Raw genomic sequence first — 13,354 nt, forward strand, 5'->3', positions numbered from 1 at the left:
ATTGGGTGCGTGTGTGAGTCTTCATTTATGTAGAAATGCAATCGTAAATGAATGATTTCACTTCATTTATTGTCTCTCGCGATGCAGTTTAGTTATTTCATTATTTAATTGTGTTTTCGATAAATGGAATATATCAAGTTTTGAATAAAATGCGTGCCACCAAGCGATTTGGCGTTCTGGTACGATGCCGCGTGGAAACCGATTATTGGAATGGTTTTATCAATTACTGTAATATCTATAGCCTAGTGGTAAGTTTTAATCCTCGCTTTCAGGGAGACCGATTTCGATCCCAAACACACACCTCCAATTTTTAAATTTCAGAGCTACGTGCGTTTTAAGTAATTAAAATATCACTGGCTTTAACGGTGAAGGAAAACATCGTGATGAAACTTGCATGCCTGAGAGTTTTCAGATACATTCTCAAAAGCGAGCGAGGTTGATGTGATGATGATTATGATGATACTGAGAGAGTATCATCATCACATCAACCCATTACCGGCAAAACCCACTACAGAGCACGGGTCTCCTCCCACAATGAGAGGAGGTTAAGGCCGAAGTCCACCACGCTGGCCCAGTCTTGATTGATGGACTCCACACACCTTTGAGAACATTAAGTAGAACTCTCAGACATGCAGGTTTCCTCACGTTCACCGTTGAAGCAAGTGATATTTGAATTACTTAAAACGCACACAGCTTAGAAAAGTTAGAGGTGCGTGCTGGGATTAGAACTTGATCTCAATAACAAAACATTACAAGTATTGAAGAAAAATGGCGGGGAATCTACTTTTTTTTTACGGCTTGCGGCGTTCAACCGGGCACGCGTGTGAATGACAATGTTCTTTTTTTGAAATTAACACACATACCACGCATCTAGCAGTAAGAAATTGGCTGTCTGTGAGAAACCCTTTGCGCTGAAAGAATCGAAAAAAAAAACAAACGAGTGCTATAATGAATTACAGTACCAAACAAATAATGGTTGTTATGACATTGGGTGTTTTAATGTTGGCAATAAGCTAACTGTTAAATAAAACATACTTTACCAATCAAACAAACTACATGGCTTTTAAAAATGATTTCTCCGCCATGAGGGGACGTGTAATAAAATTGCATAGACATTTTCTTTCTTTCATGTAGCACGCGGGAAGATTTTACGGAATAAAATCCACAATGCACCGGACGTCGCCTCCGCTCCGGACGTCCGGTATCGACAGATTGTCCGGACGGCCGGAACTGCAACCGACGAGTTCGCGCGGCCACTAGGACAGTTCTTTGAACACGTATTTTTATTATGCACTAGATTTGACAGTGGCTTTAATTCGTGTGTTCTGAATGTAGCAGAGAGAAGCGGTGATAGCCTAGTAGGTAAAGCTTTGGACTTCCTTTCGTGGAGACCGAGTTTGAACCCCGGCACGCACCACTAACTTTTCGGAGCTATGTGCGTTTTTAATTTAAGCAATTTAAATACCCCTTGCTTTACTGACCCAGTGTGGATTGGTGGACCTCGCACGCCTTTGAGAACATTATGGAGAACTCTTAGGCAGGTTTCCAAACGATGTTTTCTTTTAGTATTGAAGCAATTGATAGTTTAATTACTTTCAACGCACATAACATGTGAAAGTTAACAGTACCCACTACACTTTTATTTGGTCCACGACTAGTTAGCCCTCGACTGCAATGTCACCTGGTGGTAAGTGATGATGCAGTCTAAGATAGCGGGCTTGCCTAAGGAAGTATGGTAGTCTTATCCTTAATCGGCTTCTACGCGACAGCCGACTTCGCACCGGAACACTAAATCGCTTAGCGTAACGTCTTTTTCGGTAGGATGGTGACTAGCCACGGCCGTAGCCTCCCACCAGACCAGACCGGAGAAAATTCAAAATTTCCAAAACCCCCTGCCAGGAATCGACTGACTGATCGAATGAAAACTTCCCTCGCACTCATGACTCTTTACAAAAATTATAGAGTATGCAGTGCTTTTGCGCATGTATGAAGTGCACGCCACTGAGGTCGTCGAATCTTCAAACTATACTTAACTAAACTCCACTAAATTCGGTGAATGGTACCACAATACAAGTTCAATGTCGTATCTAGAGTCTACGTGTTTGTAAGCAGGTGCGATGGTACCACCTGTACGGCAGGTGGCATCACTAATTGTTGCTATTCTTGATGGAGTAACCTTTACGTGGACTATGGTCTGTACTGACCTACAGAGTCAGTTAGACTTGTTTGTTTTTAAAAATGGGAAATGCGTTTAGGCATCCCACTGGCAGATACAATGTTACCGACTGACTACTGACAGACATACTGCCAAGCGATTTAGTATTACTTTACTGACGGCCGGCCATGGCCGTGGGTTCGATTCCCACAACTGGAACATGTTTTTGTGATGAACGTGGTTATGTCTTAGTGTCTGGGTGTTTATCTGTATATTATATGTAGTTATGTATATTATTCATAAAAATATTCATCAGTCATCTTAGTTCCCATAACACAAGCTACGCTTACTGTGGGGCTAGATGGCGATGTGTGTATTTTCGTAGTATATTTATTTATTTATTGTTTAATTACAGAGACTTAATGCTTAAGCGATTCAGCGTAGTTTTTACTGATTAATTAAATTAGTTTAAATCAAAATTATTTTTATGTTTTAAGTTGATATATTTTAATATTTTTATCTATACAATAATAATTTAATATGATCGTAATAATTAAGGTTCAGTATAAATTTCGACAAATGCAAGTTTCCTTCACCGTTTAAAGCAAGTGATATTTAAATTCCTTACATTTAAAACGCACATATCTCCGAAAGTTAGTTGTGCGTGCGGACTCGAACTCGGTCTCCACTAAAGGAAAGACGAAGCTTTACCCACTAGGCTATCGCCGCTCCGCTTTGTGTATGTACATGAAGCTATTAGTAAACAATTAACACACAACTCAGACAAACAGACACTTAAAAACATTTGTGTTCATCATAGAAACATTTTCCAGTTGTGGGATTCGAACCCACAGCCTAGGGCTCAGAAAGGAGAGTCGCTGCCCAGTGCGCCAATCGGCCATCGCCAATAAAGATGATGATTATCAGAATCATATCGATCCATTACAAGGCACGGGTCTCATCCCACAATGATGATTGTTATTAAAAACACAGTTGACAAAAGAGCATATAATTGTGTAGAAAATGCTGAGAGAAGATGGGCAAAAGAGGTTGGACAGAAGTTCTTTTTTCTAAGAAACCTTACAGCTGGGCACGCTTTCACAGGAGACAGACAGATAGATGGACAAACTCTCACAGAGTTTTAGACCCACGATGCTGCCCCGATACGAGTTGTCGTGTAAAAGAAATGGGATAGTTCCGTAGCAGAAGTCGTAAAACCAATACTGAGTTTTACGTTCAGTAAAACCCTATGGTTTGATAATTATGTAAGCCGTGACCAATCCTCAATGGGTTCAGATTCGATACCCGGCACAGGAAACCGTATTGTTCTCTTTGAAGAACAAGACAATGGGAGAAAAAATGTTTAAAGAAACGTGTTATATCATTTTATAAAGAAACCAGGTAATGCCATTGTATTTACTTTACTCGAACATGTTGCATGTAATCTTATTTATATACAATTTAAGTGTCTGTCTATAGTTCAAAATAACTGCCTCAACTTCACTTGTCGGCCGGTCACTCTCTTACTATTTTCAGTTATGTGAGTTTTAAGCAATTAAAATATCGCTTGCTTCAACGGTGAAGAAAATCATTGTAAGGAGTCCAGTAAGAAATAAGTAGACGTATGTTTGCCACCATGGGCTCGCTGCGACGCCTAAGATCTATTCTCCCAATCCCGACTAAAGTTATGTTGGCACATTCCCTCCTTCTTTCTATTCTTGACTATGCGGACGCAAGCTATCTTAATTTGACTGAGGACCAGCTGTACAAACTTGAGCGTCTCCAAAATCTTGCTATTCGGTTCATATTTGGCCTACGCAAGTATGACCACGTATCTGAATTTTGACTAAAGCTCAAGTGGCTCCCTATCCGCCGTCGCCGAGATATGCATGTCCTTTCACTTCTGTACTGTGTGTTATTTAATCCTGAAACACCTTCGTACTTGAAGGAAAAATTTGATTTTGTAGGATTGCCTGGTGATTTAAGATCATGTCGTATGCTGACACTTCACATGCCTTTTCACAAGACGAAGTTCTATAAACTTTCGTTTACAGTGCAAGCTATTGAATTATGGAATGCGCTCCCACTAAATATACGTGAGGCAAAATCGCTTGAAACATTTAAAAATGCGGTGAAAGCATATTATCTTGCACAATAATGACAACATTTATTATACCTTGATTATGTTTATTTTTATTATCTATATGTTCATAAGTATTTATGTATGATTGAGTATATATTAGTTTATTATTTTATATTTATTTATTATATTTTTCTTATTTGTGCAATTTTGTTTATGTATTTGTATTTAGCTATTTGAATGTACGTTTATAATAATTTTACACCACCTGTCCGCTCTCTCTCATCTTGTCCTAATCCAAAGGTTGCCTGGCAGAGATCGCTAATAAGCGATAAGGCCGCCTTTTGTATTCTACTTTTGTCTTTGTATTTATATTGTTTTTTTTTTTTACTAACTTAATTGTGGTGTACAAATAAATGAGTATTTAGCTATTTGAATGTACGTTTATAATAATTTTACACCACCTGTCCGCTCTCTCTCATCTTGTCCTAATCCAAAGGTTGCCTGGCAGAGATCGCTACTAAGCGATAAGGCCGCCTTTTGTATTCTACTTTTGTCTTTGTATTTATATTGTTTTTTTTTTTTTACTAACTTAATTGTGGTGTACAAATAAATGAGTTAAATAATAATAATAATAATAATATTTCGGAGAGTTCTCCATAATATTCTCAAAGGTGTGCGGAGTTCAGGTCAATGAGCAGGGGATAAGGCCGTAGTCCACCATGCTGGCCCAGTGCGGATTGGTGGATTCACCTGTAACTGAACACACTTTCGGAAAAGATCCCTAAAAATGACAGTTTTTTCTCTGAGTTACAGTTAGTAGGTAAGTTGTCCCGGGTACATCAATTTCAGCTGCACCTTACGTCTAAATACGGAATCGAATTGCACACCTGTCAACGCGCGTGCTGGAAGCTGCGACGTGCAAGAGATGAGAAATCAGCGGTTTTGTTAACTTTATTAAAAACTGCCTTAATCATGCCCAATAAGAATACAAAACTCAAAATTCCATATTCATTTATATCGAGTAGGCCCAATTTATAAGCAATTTTGTAACGTAAAAGTCAGTCTGTCTGTAGTGGCTCTACCACCGGTTCGGAAGGCAGACTCCAGCGAGAAGAGCCGACAAGAAACTCAGCACATTGCCGTATTTCAACATCATTTTGCAGTTTACAATCTTTGAAATTTTCTATCTTGTGAGAGATGAGAGCGGAGCCTGCTTCCAAGCAGCCTTGTCGATAAGAAATTCATCAATCGTATAGTAACCACAATATTTTAAATGTGTTTTAACACATTGTTTAAACTTATGCATTGGCAGGTCCAAAATTACCCTGGTAATCATATTATAAAAGCATATACTAAATCCCACAAATAACTTCTGCAACTTTCGCAAACGATATACAGAGTCTACTAACTTATGTCGATTACGAGGTTGTTTATATCCACTTCCCATGGGTGTCGTACGACGCGACGCGAGGGAATGAAGAAGATCGCAGCAGCAACGTTCAGACAGAATTCATCAAACGAGTCGCTGGGAGCCGCTGGAGACAAGCGGCCCAGGACCGTGGATTTTGGAACTCCCTACAAAAGACCTATGTCCAGCAGTGGACTTCAATTGGTGGAAGTGATGATGATGATGATGACGTAAGGCTTTATCACAGTCCAGGAGTATGGATGAAGTCGTATAATTCAAATTCAAATTTTCTTTATTCATGTAGGTCTATCACAAGCTCTTGTGAAGCGTTCATACATATGTTAACACAATTGTAAGGGGATGGTGATAAATTCGTTCGCCAACTTAAACCTAAAGCTACGAGGGTTCCAAACGCGCTCTGGTCTAAGAAGAGCTCACAACAAACTTAGCCGGGTTCTTTTTTTGTTATCACCATCTAACAGTGAATACTAAGCTATGAAGTTAGAGCAATTCACACCCAAGCTCTTTTATCGTCTATGTAATCCTTAATATTATAATAGGATTTTTCTGTAAGCTTACGTTTTATATAAACTTTGAACTTATTGAGAGACATCTCAAAGATTTCATTCGGTAATTTGTTATAAAATAATATACAATTGCCCTTGAATAAATAAGCATATTTATGTAGCCTTGTAAACTGTACGACGACTTTATTTTTGCTTTTTACTTCGTGTAAGATTGAGATGTGTGTCTTGATGTGTATGAGCATAGATGTGCCCAGATGAGCCACGCTGTATCTCACGCCTTGTGCCCCACCCGAGCCACGGCAGCTTGTTATCGAACTATGATAAAAAGTCAATTATAACTAGAATGTCACCTGTAAGCCAGCGCTACCTGGTATTTGTTAGAGGCTGCTTTTCCGCCATTTTTAAATGCCTGTAGCAAGTGGCTTTATACCTGCAATTATATGATACACAGGAATGTATACAGGTGTTTCTGTGCTGTATAAATTATATTATATTCTTTTGGCGCGTTACGGAATAAATTAAAGTAAATTTGAAAAAAATTAGCAAATGAAGAAGAAGAAGAAGGATATGCCAGGACGCGGTTTTTAGTCCGCAGGTCACTTTATAATTATGGGTGAAGTCGGGCATGCCAGTAACTGGTATCCATGAGGATTTTCCTCCTCCATATATATAAAAATAAAAAGTGTGCGTCAGCTCCGACGCACGACTGGAGTTTACTACTTAAGTACGATTGTCGATACATACACAAAAAGAGATTATTGACTTGAAAAAATCCTGTGCAATTTATTCACACACGGCGGAAGTGTAACTTCTTAATAGTAGCCTATGAGAGATTGTAATGTAATGTTTATTATTTAGTTTCCATGGTAACTAGAATAGGTAATTAAATGTATTATGTTTTGTATCTCACTCTTTTTTTTTTTTTTTGTCGTGGTGGAAAAGCTTTATGGCTACCTCTGTCCTTTTGGGCAGGACAGAGGTTATGTGGGACTTGTTTACCCGAACTAAAAACCACCACGGCATGTCCCTCTCGTTGGATTTATTGGACGTCCGGGGAACCCGTTGTACACTTCCCAGACGTCTACCAACAACCCCAGCTGATTTCCAGGGCTACTAAGCAAAGGAGGAGGTGATCAGGACAGCTTGACCCCCCCCCTCAGACAGCAGGGAGACTCGTATAGGGACGGGTAGCTAGCCCAATAACTACCCGCCGCCTCCCAGGGCAAGCAGACGTGGGGCATATTCCCGCCGTCTCCTTCCCCCCCGTCTACGCCGGAGCGGATGTGCGTTTACAGCTTCTTCACGCATCCGCTCCGCGGCCTCCTTCTGCGAGATAACTTCTTCGCAAAAGTCAACCAAAGCTTCCCAAGACCTCTCGCTGCTCAGCATGGCAAATACAACGCTGGACAGCGAGAGGTCCCCGCCTATTTCCGCTACCAGAGTGCGACGCTGAGGATCCCACCTGCGACACTCCTCGAGGGTGTGCTGCGCAGTGTCATCCGCAGCACCGCACTCGTGACACGACGGGGTCGGTTCCCTCCTCGCGACACGGTGCAGGTAATGACCGAAACAGCCATGGCCTGTCATAACCTGCACGAGCCGGAATGAGAGTGAACCATGCTTCCGCCGAATCCACTGGCCGAGGACCGGGCGCATGGCCTCTATGGTGCGTTTGCCATAGAGGGCATCTTCCAGACTCGCTTTCCAGCGGTCCCGCATCCTCCGGGTAGCCATCCGCTGCACCTTGCCAACTTCTTCGAGAGCCAATCGTTTCCCTCTCGCCTGTCTCTCTATTCTAACGCGGTGCGTCTCAGCAAGCACCTCCGCTTCCAGTTCCCAGGGGGGAGTGCCCGCTAAGACGCACGCAGCCGCGAATGCAACGGTAGTGTAGGCCCGGCATATCCGGTTCGCCACCACCCTTTGCGGCCTTCGTAGAAGCGCCCTGGTTGGCGCACGGAGTGCGTCAAACCAAATTGGGGCCCCATACATTGCCATGCTCCTCACTACCCCTGCAAATAGACGACGGCATGGGGCTCCAGGGCCTCCTACATTTGGAAGCAGTCGACCTAGTGCAGCAGCTGCACCCACCACTCGAGGAGCAAGTTGGCGGAAGTGCTCCTCGAAATTCCACTTGCGGTCCAAAACAAGGCCTAGGTACCTCATGTGGGCACGGATTTTGACCGCTTCCCCCGACACCAAGATGCTAGAATGTGCCGGAGGCCGCCAACCCACTCCCCCGAAAAGAACGGCTTCCGTCTTCTGGAGGGCCACTTTCAGACCCAGCATCCCAATTCTGGTTACCACCAATTCAGTGGCCACCGTGGCCCTCCTCGCGGCCTCCCCGTAGCTGCTTCCCCGGACGGCAATCAAAGTGTCGTCCGCGTAACATATTATTGCCATCCGTGGGAGCAGAGCTGGACGGATGGCCCAGTCAAACCCTATATTCCACAACAGGGGTCCGAGGACTGACCCCTGTGGAACCCCACAGGCCATACGTCTCTCCTTCCTTTCTCCGTCCCTTACCTGATAGAGGACCACCCTCCCCTTCAGGTAGTGCCCTATCATTCGGCGAAGATAAAGGGGCACCTCGTGATACCGGAGCGCCTCCTTTATCACGCTAAATGGGAGGCTGCCAAAGGCATTGGCGATGTCTAGTGACACCGCCAGCACCCCCTCACCCCTCTTCTTTGCAAACTCACAGAAGGCTCTCAGAGCACCCACAGCGTCTATGGTCGATTTGCCGGCCCTGAACCCATACTGGTGCTCCGAGATGTCGGGGCCACGTTGAACAAGATGTTGGTTTATCTGAGAGGCCAAAACTCTCTCCAGCATCTTGCTCACCTCATCAATCAGGACGATTGGTCTGTATGCTGAGGGAGAGTCAAGATTTCGACCCTCTTTTTGCAGCAGAACCAAACGTCCTTCCTTCCACACCTCCGGGAAACGTCCCGCCTCTAGGCAGGCGTTGAACAACTGCCTCAGACGGCCCCCAAGGTGCTCCAAAGCCAACATCAGGACCCTTCCCGGGACTCCGTCCGGTCCTGGTGCCTTCCTACTCTGCCGTAAGCGATCCCAAACCTCAGCTATCTCATCGTCTGAGAGTGGTGGGGCTGCAATCGGCCTCCCCCGTTCCCCGGATAAAGGCGCCATAATTGGGGGCGTAAATGTTGGTGGTCGGGGAAAAAGTCCGGACACCACCCGATTAAGAAGCTCAGGCTGCATGGAATCCGTGGGAGGGACCCTCCGCATCTTGCCTCTGACGATTCGGTACGGTCGGCCCCACGGATCTCTGTCCAGGGTTGCCAAAAACTCCTTATTAGATCGATCGACGCGATCAATGGCCTTCTGCGGCGGCATCGGGTGTAAGCTCGACGTGCCTTGTTACTATCGGCACGGAGAGTAGCGATTTCCTGTGACCACCAGTACACCGATCGCCGGGCGGGAAGGCACCTCGTTCGGGGCATTGCTACATCACACACCCTCCTGAGTGAAACGCGAAAACTCCTTGCTTTCTCCTCTAATCCCGCCGAAACCGGTGGACCAGTGTTCCAGGCCTCGATGATGGCTCCCTCCTCTGCCATATCACGGTCAAGGCGGGCCAGGGCCCATCTTGAGAACACTCCACCTCCTCCTTGGGCATGAACTTGAAGAAGGAGAGATGGTGAGACTCTCCACCGCATATACCGGTGATCCGACAAAGTCTCTACGCCCTCGAGGACACGCCAATTCTGGGTGAGTGCAGCGACGGCAGGAGTAGCAAAGGTAACATCCACTATTGACCCCCCCCCCGCCGTCGCACACATGTGTTGACGCGTCCTTTGTTAAGAAGAACCAGGCCGACCATGGTAGCCCAGTTTCCTAGCTCGCTCCCTCTCAGATCAGTAATGCGAGACCCCCACGCGGCGGACTTAGCGTTCAGGTCCCCTGGGCCCTGATCCCAAGATCACCTGGGCTGTGGCCGCGCCTCGCACCACTGGCTCCAGAGTTCTGAGAAATGCCTCAAATTCGGTCAGGGGTCTGTTGGGGAAAAAGTACACTCCAATGAGTGTCAGCTCCCCCCACCCGACCGCCACAAACCCCGGTCCGTTGCGCTTGGGAACCAGGGGGCGCCCATGCGCTGGCACGACGATGGCCACCAAGCCCTCAGTGTCTCCAGCCCAGTTTGACTGGACGGGGACAAAATAAGGCTCAGCAGCAGTCACCACATCAATCCGCCACTCCACCATGTGCTGTATCAACAGATCCTGAGCACGGGCGCAGTGGTTCAAATTGGCCTGAAGGAATTCACCATGGTTTAGTGGCATTAATCTTCCATGTTAAAATCCTCTTGTGCCGGTTCTTGTCGGTATTTGGAAGTTTCAGGGGCCCCGGTCAAAGTGGCCTCCTTGCCTTTCGTGGGAGGTGGGGAACATTTCAGTCCCCCCATAACGTGACCACCTTTTCTGCCTATCTCTGTACAGACTGCGCATTTGGGGTCTACCGAGCACGAAGCCGACTTGTGCCCTTCTTTGCCGCACCTGAAGCACAGAGTGCTTCGGTCAACAGGGGATGGGCAGAGGGACCGTGTATGTCCCGTCCCCATGCATTTATAGCAGCGCATCGGAAGGGGCTCTAGGAGTGTTACACGGGCCGAGGACCATCCAATGACTACTCGTCCCATCGCAATTAGCAGCTTCGCTGCAGTCACCGGACATCGTACCAGGGTTGACCCTGTCCCATTGGGTCCCAACAGGAGAGCACCTGCCCTCACTTGCTCGGCCGGGACGCTTCCCTTTTCCGCCACAACTCGCTGCACCTCTTCGGGGGTGATAGACTCATCGAGCCCAACGAGTCGAAGCTCGGCGGTTGATAGGACGGGCAACTGTTACCCATTGACCCACAAGACCTTGCAGCTTACTGGCGAGCTCATCCACGGCTTTGGCGCTGCTAGACCCCGGGACTTCGATAATTCGAGCCCCAGTGGCAGATTTGCGGACCCGGACGTGGTCTACACCTACATCCTTTAAGTTTAGGCCTGAGGTGGCCGTCTTCATTACCGTCGCGTAACTTTGCGTTGCGACAGCATCCTGTTTCAAGGTGATGACGACCGCCGAGGACTTCGGGGAGGCCAGTTTACCCTTCCGGGGCTTTGCATTAGCGGGTACGCGGGCTTGGGCGGCAGGTTTGGGTTTGGGCATCGCAGATTTGCCAGTTTTGGACTTCGTCTTTCTCCCGACTACCTTTGACCAGGTCGGCAATGTCGTAGTTTCAGCGGCTTCAGTCTCCCGTTGCACTGTACCACGTACGGGAACACTACGCTCTGGTTGCGACGCAGGAACAGGCATGGTGGTCCTAGTACCTGCCGCCGAGCGCGACTTAGTCGCGCGCGCTGGCGATGGACCCGCAGTTGGTTCGTCAAGAGGACGTTGCGCCGCTTTTTCCCTCTTTTTGTCTGATGCAAGTGGTGGCCTCAGTACGGGCTCCTGGGGGAGCCGCTTCTCCACCTCCCGGAGGCGGTCATTAACCATACCCCCGATGGAGACGAAGAGGTCCCTCTTTAGAGTTTCCAGCATTTCTACAAACGCTGGGGAGGTCTGAAGATTCGCGTCAGTAGCGGGCTGACCCACAGTAGGCGATTTCTCTCTTGCTGAGAAGGAGGACCGGAGGGCCTTGACCTCAGCCCTTAATGCTGCCAACTCCTTTTGCATCCTCCTGTTGTCTGCATGTAGCCTTCGAGCTTCCTCATCGGATGACATGGCCTGCAGGGTATCCATAGCCTTTTGGATCTCTGTCGTGGCCCTGCTAATTTCACTCCTCACGCCGCCTCTGAGGTTTTTGGACTTTTTAGCCTCACTCGTTATAGAGGAGACTGCATTCCGGGCCCTATCGATGAGCTCATCTCTTGACGGCGCGTATACATCTACTGCTTCGGGGGTTGCTTCAGCCACTATGATTGGACTTCGCTCCCGGACTTCCTCTTCCGCTCTTTGGGACCGAGTTTTAGACCTAGTCTGAGGGGGGTTGAGACGGTATGCATTATCTGCGGCCGCTTCGGTCTCAAATGAGCACATATCCATTTATTTGAGACGGGCTTTGGCAACACTGTACCCAAGGTATGCCCCCCTCCCCGCTTTTGCCTTCGCCTTCGTTTTTGCAACAAGAACTGGCTCAGGCTCTACTGCAACAGCCTTCTCAGAGGGCTCACCCTTTTCCTCCCCCAGACTGTCAACTTCCTCACGGTGCCGCTTCGAGACAGCTCCGGTTGCCTTCCAGGGGCCCACCAGCGCCTCCAACACTCTGTCTGTGTCTGAATCTGAATCCATAGGGGATTCGTGATCCATCTCCTCACGTACTGGCATCTGTAAAACTATTTTCTTTCTTGCCTTTTCAAAAGACAGTGCTGAGGTGCACGTCTCCTCTTCTCCTTGCGGGCCTTCTAACCCTCTAATATTATCAACCTTTTTCATTTTATCTTTGTTTTCCATTTTTGATCCCACGAGTATGGGGGAAACATACAGTCCATCCGGGTGGTGCCCCCTGCACCCGGGTAAGCCTGAGCGTAACTCGCCACAGGGAGTCGGCTGGTACCCTGGCGGGGGTCGCACTGGTGACTGAACTACCCATCAGCCATGCATCCCCTCGCGGTGCGCCGCCGCTTGGGATTCGGGGTAATTTTTTATAGAGGTTTTCTTCCTCGCAGTCCAGCCGGTTAAGGCAAGACCCTCGGTTCCGTATGGGCCACGAGACATGACCATGACGCCTCAGTACGAAATTACGAGCCCGACGGTGGCTAGGCAACAAAATGCTACCAAAGCCTGTTCAGCGGCAGTGTAAGTGCGCGCCGAACCCATCTCGCTCCATCTGCTGTGCCCTCTGCAAAACAGAGGGACACGCAGAGAAGCACCCCTCCCAGTTTCAGGTCATTCGCTGCCATTCAATAACCAGTCAACGAGTTAATCGGTTATTGACTGGCACCCAGGGAGCACCACGTGGAGGTTACCTGACCAAGCCCCCCAAGTCTTCTTCTATCTCACTCTGTCCTATACATTTATGTGTTTGTTTCTTTATCTAGATATTATTCGGTTTCCTTGGTAACTTAAATAGGAAAAATAAGTTAATTAAACGAAAGCGACGTTGCATGTTTGCGCATCACGGTTGCCGGGCATGCAACGTCGCAAAGCGAAAACGTAACGAGGTCATTC

General features: G+C 47.0%; 1 pseudogene; it reads right to left on the reverse strand.

Annotated features, from left to right (window-relative positions):
* Positions 1-9,945: 9,945 nt before the first annotated feature.
* On the reverse strand, positions 9,946-10,489 carry LOC120634768 (annotated as a pseudogene).
* Positions 10,490-13,354: the final 2,865 nt, after the last annotated feature.

Source organism: Pararge aegeria, chromosome 25 (assembly GCF_905163445.1).
Source record: "Pararge aegeria chromosome 25, ilParAegt1.1, whole genome shotgun sequence".
Classification (NCBI taxonomy): Eukaryota; Metazoa; Arthropoda; class Insecta; order Lepidoptera; family Nymphalidae; genus Pararge; species Pararge aegeria.